Below are 9,553 nucleotides of genomic sequence, written 5' to 3'. Positions count from 1 at the left end.
GAAAAGGAATTGCAACTGAGACTTCATACTGGCATCACAATCTAGGTGTTCGCCCTTAAAATTTATCTCGGCAGGATTACTGAAGTATTACTTGGTCCTTATGTTAACTACACTATTTTTAAGAAGAAGTCCAATAACCTCATACTCAAAGTTATTGGCAACTTACTTTACATATTAAAAAAAAAAAAAAATCTGCCTCAGTGGTTTTAACGCTTGTAATATGCGTCAGCTTGGGACTGTGTGTGCATACTGTATGACGACACGCACTTTCAGCACCAGTAATGGTTGGCCAAACAGCTGTAACTGAATGTATTAATTCAATAAGCAGCAGCATTGCCCATTTCTCCTGAAAATATCATTTAGAGACAAGTAACCTAAAAAATGTATTTGATTCTGCTTCCAATATGACAATTATGGTAAATACTCCACCTGCCTACAGGAATTTGCAATGTTAACACAGCAGAACTCTGACATCTGTATAAGTGTAATGAAACAAAGACAATAGTATTGAATCATATGAGTGCCTCGCTTTTGTTCCGACAGTGTTCAAAAAACTATGGAGGAAAATTTTACACCTGGCGTTCTACATGGCAACTGCACACAAGAACTTTTTGCTGACACTACAAGCACCTTCATAAGTAAACTTTTCCTGGTTTACCTTCAAGTACTGCACTTAAATGATTCCTGATTTAAGATCTGTACTTCCCATTTTCATAATGGGCTCAAAATGCATACTCTAGACCTTGGGCTATATTCCAGTTCTGTGTTACACCAAGCTTCTGGGGAAAGGGGGATGGGGGGCAGCGGTATGTCACACTCTCCAAGTCTTTACCAGTAATTAAATGGTGGAAAATATTTGTGTATAGGACTGCTTAACACGTGGAAAATATTTTATTTATTCACTCACTGTATTTAACATTTATCATTCCTTTAAAATCGCATAAGAACTTCAAATTAAACACAGTTCAATCACTCATTATGCACACTTATTTCATAATTATGGCACTTTTAAACTGCAAATCATCTAAGAGCTGTCTTGAATATTCACGATTCTCTCCCAAGAGCCTTGAAGTGGATAGATACGTACAGAAACCAGTAATCGGGGTTGGAACTGCGTCTGCAAAATTAAAAGGATTATTAAACATTTTTGCTGTCACTAATTACAAGCAATGTAATTGACAGAGTAGTATTTCTAATATTTGCTGTCATGAAAGCCATTCAATGGGGGACGTTTCACATTTGCAAGAACGATCTCTTTTAAGTAATTAAGTTCATCGAAATCTTAGAAACTAACCTCTCGTCTGACGAAGACAGTCTAAAGACGCAGTGGCTGTTGACGATAATATTTCGAATTATCGCGTTACTGAGTGACTGAAATGTAGTTCGGGTACCTGTGAACATATCAATACGTTAGAGTTCTTTTTCTAAAAACGAACTATTACGGTACTGTTTGGCTACTAACATATTAATTACACTATTAATATTTTCACAATTGTTTCTTTAATACAAAAGTAAAGCCAACGGAAGAACAATTGTAAAACACACTTACTAATGTCAGTTTTGTTGAGATGCAATTCTCTGTGTGAACACTATAACTTTTTCATTCGGAGATAGGTCGCAGAAGTAGCAGAAATCGCAGAAGTAGCAGAAATCGCAGTAGTAGCAGAAGTCGCAGAAGTAGCAGAAATCGCAGTAGTAGCAGAAGTCGCAGAAATCGCAGTAGTAGCAGAAGTAGCAGATATCGCAGTGGTAGAGTGCGGAGGGATACAAGAGCTGGATTCCTTAACTGCGATTCTTAACTGCGACAAATCACAGTTAAGAATAACAGATACTGAAAAGTAGCATTCACAGAACTCACTGATATCGAAAAATCGCAGTTTAGCCCATCACTAGTGGTGGGCAGGAAATCGCGTATCTGTTAGAAATCGCAGTGACTGAGAAGTCACAGATATCACAGTAGCAACTTTACAGAATCTAACGGCGATTTCAGTCACAGTTAGCAGTCGCAAGTAGTATTTCACATTCAAAGACGTGAGCCATCTATTGGTCGAATTTAGCACTGCTTTCTGCGATTTCAGTGACAAGTCGCAACTAAGAGTCGAAAGTAGCAACTAAAAAGCGCGGTTAACAGTGGCATCTGTTGGCCGAAGTTCGTACTACGTCCATCTCTGCGGTACGCTATGGAGTCTTAACTGCGATTTCCGTGACAAGTCGCAACTAAGAGTTGCAAGTAGCAACTAAAAAGCGCGGTTAACAGTGCCGTCTGTGGGTCAAAGTTCGTACTACGCCCATCTCTGCGGTACGCTATGGAGTCTAACTGCGATTTCCGTGACAAGTCGCAACTAAGAGTCGCAAGTAGCAACTAAAAAGCGCAGTTAACATACTTTTCCTAGTGTCATCTGTTGACCGACGTACGTACTTCGTTATGAGAGCCTTGTGCCTCACGAGATCGATGTGCTGTGTGTGCATATGAAGGGCTTATTTCAATAGTGGTACAAGTCCATTTTTGTTAATTTTGAGATATAGAGTCGTAAAGTTAAATGAGCGCTGAAAAATCTGCAGTTGAGATACCAGAAATATTCAAGCATATGGCTTCTTGCTAGAGATGAACCTTTATTTATGTTTGTTTGGATCACTAATTTTAGAAGCATTATAGACAGAAAAGTGGAGGTAATGGACTTGTACCACTATTGAAATAAGCCTTTCATATTATATGACGACATGCACATTCAGCATCAGTTATGGTTGGTCAAATACTGCTGTGACTCTGAATGTATTATATTAAGAAGCATCATTGCCATTTTCTCCTGAAAATATCAAGTAACGTAACAAATGTGTTTGATTCTGCTTCCAATATGACAGTTTTGGTTAATACTCCACATGCCTACAGGACTTTGCAATGTTAACACAGCAGAACTCAGACATCTGTATAAGTGTAGAGAAATGAAAACAGTCATATGAATGCCTCACTTTTGTTCCGACACAGTTCAAGACTCGGGAGAAAAGTTTTACACCTGGTGTTCTACATGGCAACTTCACACACAAGAACTTTTTGCCGACACTACTACCACCTACATAAGTAAGCTTTTCCTGTGTTACTTTCAAGTAATGCACTTAAGCTATTCCTGATTTAACTGGAAGATCTGTACTTCTCACTTTCATATCAACAGCCTCAAAATGCATATTGTAGACTTCGGGATATGTTACAGGTCAGTGTCACACCAAGATTGGTGAGAAAGGGGGCGGGGGGGGGGGGCGGCATGTCGCTCTCCAACAAGTGTTTACCAATAAGTAAGTGGCGGAAAATTATGGGTATAGGACGGCTTAACATGTGGAAAATGAGATTTTTATTATTCACTCACTGTATTTGACATTTATTATTCCTTTAAAATCGCACAACAACTTCAATAAAACACAGTTTAATCATTCACACACTTATTTCACAATTGTTTCACTTTTAAACTGCAAATCCTCTAAGAGCTGTCTTGAATCTTCACGAGTCTCTCCCAACAGCCTTGATGTGGATAGATACGTACAGCAACCAGTAATCAGAGTCAGAACTGTGTCTGCAAAAACACAAGGATTATTAAACAATTTTTGCTGTCATTAATTACTAGAAATATAATTGACAGAGTAGATTGCTAATATTTGCTATAATGAATATCACATTTGCAAGAACGATCTCACTGAAGTAATTAAGTCCATCGAAACGCTTAGAAACTAACCTCTCGTCTGACGAAAACGGTCTAAAGACGCAGTGGCAATTTCTTCAGATCTGTTGACAATGATATTTTGAGTTATCACTTTACTGAGTGACTGAAATGTAGTTCAGGTACCTGTGAACATAACAATATGTTAGAATTCATTTTCTAAAGACGAACTATTACGGTACTGTACGGCTACTTACATATTAATTACACTATTAATATTTTCACAGTTGTTTCTTTAATACAAAATTAAAGCCAACGGAAGAAAAAACGTAAAACATACTTGCCAATGACAGGTTTGTTGCGATGCAATTTTCCGTGTTGACAGATGTAACTTTTTCATACAGTAGTAAGTCGCAGAAGTCACAGAAATCGCAGAAGTAGCAGAAATCGCAGAAGTCACAGAAGTAGCAGAAATCGCAGAAGTAGCAGAAATCGCGGAAGTAGCATAAATCGCAGAAATAGCAGTGGCGGAGGGATACACGACCTATGTTCCTTAACTGCGACTCTTAACTGCGACAAATCGCAGTTAAGAATAACAGATACTGAAAAGTAGCATTCACAGAAATCACTGATATCGGAAAATCGCAGTTTAGCCCATCACTACTGAACATTCTTCTCAGCTCTTTCATCTTTGTAATACATGATCTCTGGCCAATTCTGACGTCATTGGTCAAAGCCGACGGGTTGTATCCCCTGCTAAACTAGACCAAAGTGGCGTGTGTTCTTGGTGATTTAAAATTAGACTAAATATCATCAAGCAACATCTTTTGGGAACTGCCGCAAATATTACGTTACAGCAGTTATATTTGGTGACCCCGACGTGATAATAAGAAGATATGACGTCAAACGGTAGCATTTCCGAAGATCGCCTGGAAGCAAATAAGGTTAGCATCAAAATTCCGCCTTTTTGGAGTGAAAATCCCGGAATTTGGTTCTATCAAGTAGAAGCACAGTTCAGCATTTGCAAAATTGTCACAGAAGAAACTAGAATTAAACCACCTAGTGTCGCAATTAGAACCAAAATACATCGAGAATATTTGAGACATTATTTGCGGCACAGATGCGAATAAATATTCGTTGGCGAAGGAACGTCTACTGAATATTTTCAAAGAAAGTGAAGATAAGCGTATTAAGAGATTAGTTACTGGAATTGATTTGGGGGACCAAAAACCCAGTCAGTTATTACACAAAATGTGTCAGAAAAAGTCCTAAAGGCACTTTGGCTAGAAAAACTTCCGGATTCTATAACGAACATTCTAATTGTCAATGACGAGGGACTCGAAAAGGTGGCTATAAAGGCTGATAGAATAACAGAAATAAATCCCCGTAACAAATTGTTCGTCACAAAAAGTGATACTTGTGACCAACAGGATGTTTCGATAACCATGAGTGACTTGATGACAAGAATTTCGGGGCTAGAGCAACAAATGGCCGCGCTGTCAACTGGTTATCGAGGCAGATCTCGTAACAGAAGCTGTGAGCGTCAATGTAAAAGAAGTCACAGTAAGTCTCGAAATAAATACAACCCCAAGGGCAAGTCCTGTTATTACCACTTTCGCTTTGTGCAGAACTGTAAGCCTGAAAAATGCACACCTCCATGAAGCTGGACAGAAAAGGGAAACGCGACGCAGCAACTGAATTAGCGGCAAGTTCTGCTGCCCAAGTCCATTGCCGCAAAACCTGCTTATTTGTAACCAACAAAAAAACGGGATTGCAATTTTTAGTCGACAGTGGGGCGGATGTTTCTGTAATTCCCACTCACGCAAATGTTAATGGTGATTCACCATATAAATTGTATGCTGCAAATGGTACCGAAATTCCTACATACGTAATCGAACTTCTTACGATTGATCTGGGACTGCGACGTCAATTTCAATGGTCATTTATAGTTGCGAAGATCAATAAAGCTATATTGGGTGCCGATTTTTTGAATAAATTTCAATTATTAGTAGATGTCCATAATAAAAGATTAATACATGATGTAACCAAGCTCAATGCTGAGGCTAAAGTTATGTCAGTCTCAGAGGAAAACATCGTGGCACCATGAACCAAAACACAAAATTTACAGATCTACTGTTACAGTATCCAGACATAGCTAAACCTAATTTGGTAGCTAACGAATTTAAACATGATGTCAAACACTATGTTACCACTGAAGGCCCGCCTGTGTTTTCTAGGGCAAGACAATTAGACCCAAAACGTATGGCTATGGCAAAACAAGAATTTAAATTCATGTTAGACAATGGCATCATTAGACCATCTAAATCTGCATGGGCAAATCCTCTCCATATTGTACCTAAGAAGGATGGCTCAATACGTCCATGTGGAGATTACAGACGGTTAAATGAAAGAACAATTCCAGACCGTTATCCTGCACCTAGAATAGAAGATTTCCATTGTATTCTTCAAGGCAAAAACATATTTTCTAAAATCGATCTCTTTAAGGCCTATTTTCAAATACCTATTGCTGAAGAAGATAAGCACGAAACAGCTGTAACCACACCATTTGGACTGTATGAATTTAATGTCACGAGCTTCGGACTGCAGAATGCACCTTCAACATTCCAGCGATTCATTAATAAAGTTATGTTTGGGCTAGATTTTGTGTTTCCTTACCTCGATGACATTTTAATCGCCTCATCCATTATTGAAGAACACCGAACACACCTGAAACTAGTCATGGAGCGATTGTCTAATTATGGACTTCGAATCAAAATATCAAAATCAACCTTTGGGGTTAATGAAATTGAATTCCTGGAGTACTGGATAACATCAGAGGGATCCCGTCCACTACCTGAGAAAGTGCAAACAATTTTAGAGTATAAATTACCTGACAAACTGCATGAGCTCCGCAGATTTCTTGGCATTGTCAACTACTACCGTCGCTACCTTAAAGATGCGGCACAGACTCAAGCAGTTTTGCATGACTATCTTAAGGGAGCAAGAAAGAAGGATAATAGACAAATTCAGTGGACTGAAGAAGCAAAGAAAATGTTTGAGAAATCTAAACAAGATATAGCAAATGCTGAATTAGAGTTACACCTAGCATTATGTACAGACGCATCAGATATTGCTGTTGGTTCTGTGCTCCAGCAACTGGAAAATGGAAATTGGAGACCTGTTGCATTATTTTCACAGAAACTGAGTAAATCACAGAAGGGTTACAGTACCTATAACTGAGAATTATTGGAATTTACCTTTCTGTAAAAAAGTTTAAGCATTTACTGGAAGGAAGAGACTTCATAATCGTCACTGATCCAAAGCCACTCACATTTGCTTTCAAGCAAATCAATGATAAGGCATCACCTCGACAGATGAGACAGTTGCAGTACATTTCACAATTTTCGACTGATATTCGTCATGTCAGTGGCCATGACAATATTGTTGCAGATGCCCTATCCAGAGTTGATGAAGTAGTAATACTGGACTATGATGAAATTTCCAAAAACCAGCAACAAGATCAAGAACTACAGCAACTCCGAACAGGGAACAACTCCTTAAACTTCAAGTCATATCAACTTCCATCAGAGAAAAATTGAGGTGTGTCACATCCAGTGCAAATATCAGACCTTATATTCCTCAACCTTTTCGGTATCGAATATTTCTTCATTTTCATGGTTTAGCTCATCCTGGCATAAAGACAACAGTGAAACTGTTGAGTAGCAGAGCCATTTGGTCAAACACCAAAAGTGATGTGCGATAGTGGACTAAATCCTGTGTCAGTTGTCAGAAAACCAAGGTCACTCGCCACACAAAATCACCGCTAGAGAAGTTTGAAGAACCTGATGAACGTTTCAGTGTTGTACACATTGACCTCATCGGACCTTTTCCTCATGTCAGCTGAAAAAGTGGCAACAGCCTTCTAGCAGCACTGGATTGCAAGATTTGGTATACCATCACAGGTGATCACTAACCAAGGAACACAGTTTAGATCGCAGTTGTTCAATAATTTGGGCATAATATGTGGAATGAAAATTCAGCACACAACGCCATATCATCCTCAATGCAATGGTAAAATTGAACGACTACATAGAACCCTGAAGTCTGCAATCAAGGCCCATAAGAGTTCTAATTGGACAGAAATTCTGGCTACTGTTCTATTGGGGTTGCGCACTGCAGTGCGAGAAACATCGAACCACTCTATTGCACAGATGGTATATGGAAAAACTATAAGACTTCCTGGTGAATTTTTTGAAGAGCCCATTACAAAGATTGACCTTGATTCATTTGCATCTAATTTGCAAAAGCAAATGCTTCATCTGAAACCTAGTAGGCCTGCACAAAGCAAAGCCAGATCAGTATTTGTTCCAAAAGATCTGCAAACCTGTTTCCATGTCTTCCTGAGATGTGACAGGGTTAGAAAACCATTAGAACCTACATATGGTAGTCCATTTCCTGTCATTTCAAGACATGAAAAATATTTCACTATTAAAAGGAAGTGCAAACACATAAATGTGTCAGTGGACAGACTTAAACCAGCTTATCTCCTGCAAGAAAAATGGGAATCAGAGAAGGAACTTCCAAACTTTTCCAAGGACACTGAACCACAATATCCCACAGAGGAACCATCTCCAAATATCAGAGTGTCGCAGTCAGGACGGATTATAAGATTCCCACCTCGATTCTTAGAGCAGTTGTCTCTGTGGAGAATTAATCAAATATCATACCAGACACTGTAAAAAGTTTTTGTAATTATTTTGTATCATTTTGTTTCATGTTAATGTTGTGCTGATTTTTTTTAAGGAAATTCCTTCATCGCCATGTATTAATTCGTAACCATGTTACTGGTGGAGGAGTAGTGTAAAGGCAACAGTGATGAATCTAAATGGAATTTTTATATTTTATGAAGTTGCCAAGACCGTTAATAGTTATAGTTCATTACTGATAATATGATGTAATATCTTTAAAATTTTATTTATTTTTTGTTTATTGTTTGGTAGCAAAGATGTGATGATTCTGGGATAGCTGCTAAGTAAGAAGTCAATAAAGAAGTCTTAAGCAGGCCAAGTGGCGTGTGTTCTTGGTGATTTAAAATTAGACTAAATATCGTCAAGCAACATCTTTTGGGAACTGCCGCAAATATTACGTTGCGGTAGTTATAATGCAAATAGTACCGAAGATAGGTGTGGTTTCCCGATTTGATGACGTCTGTTTTGTCACTGTCTGCCAGATAAAACGCAATAGGCGTTCCCAATATTGTAGCTATTGTAGCACACTCAAAATAATAAAATAATCAAGACTATGTTGTCACAAATGGTCATATTTATGTACCTCATTTACATAAATAACATAACAGAACATAATTCATGAACTATTTTTATTTCGGAAGAAATATGCTGCCAAAAAGTTTAATATTTTACCAGTATTTTCAATCACTGTATTTGCGAGTGAAATAGGAAAGGGAATGATTAGTTGTGTTACAGGATACCCTTCATCACACACCGTATTGTGGCTTGTGAAGTAAGCATATAGATGTATCTTCAGTCTGCCTAAATTAATATGACTGTCCATCTGCTTTATAAGCACACAAAACTCACAGAAGAATGTTGTTTTTTTATTTATCGATTAAACGAAAGGCGGAACTTCTGTTGCTGATTGACTCTGCAGAAACTTTCTTAGTAGCCCCTAATTTTCTCACTGCAGTCACTTCACGAGACGTATGTGACAGGTTATAATATGTTTGTCGACAGCAGTTAGAAGAAATGGTATAGAGCTCACTTCTCAACTCTCCTTTCCTCATAGTATCGCTTACCTGCCGTATTCTGAAAAAGCTTTCAGTCTTTGATATATAACATATATAGATCCAATAAATGACTTAAAAGCTTCTACATCACCATTGGCGC

At 38.2% G+C, this 9,553-nt stretch overlaps 1 long non-coding RNA gene across 1 annotated transcript; it reads right to left on the bottom strand.

The window, feature by feature from the left end:
* Positions 1-278: 278 nt before the first annotated feature.
* Positions 279-1,693, bottom strand: LOC126195377 (uncharacterized). Its single transcript, XR_007538599.1, has 3 exons — positions 1,550-1,693; positions 1,295-1,391; positions 279-1,117 (listed from the first exon to the last, which is right to left on the bottom strand). It is a non-coding gene; the product is annotated as an uncharacterized LOC126195377 (long non-coding RNA).
* Between the last annotated feature and the right edge of the window lie 7,860 nt (positions 1,694-9,553).

Source organism: Schistocerca nitens, chromosome 7 (assembly GCF_023898315.1).
Source record: "Schistocerca nitens isolate TAMUIC-IGC-003100 chromosome 7, iqSchNite1.1, whole genome shotgun sequence".
Lineage (NCBI taxonomy): Eukaryota > Metazoa > Arthropoda > Insecta > Orthoptera > Acrididae > Schistocerca > Schistocerca nitens.
This window is presented reverse-complemented; position numbering and strand designations above follow the sequence as displayed.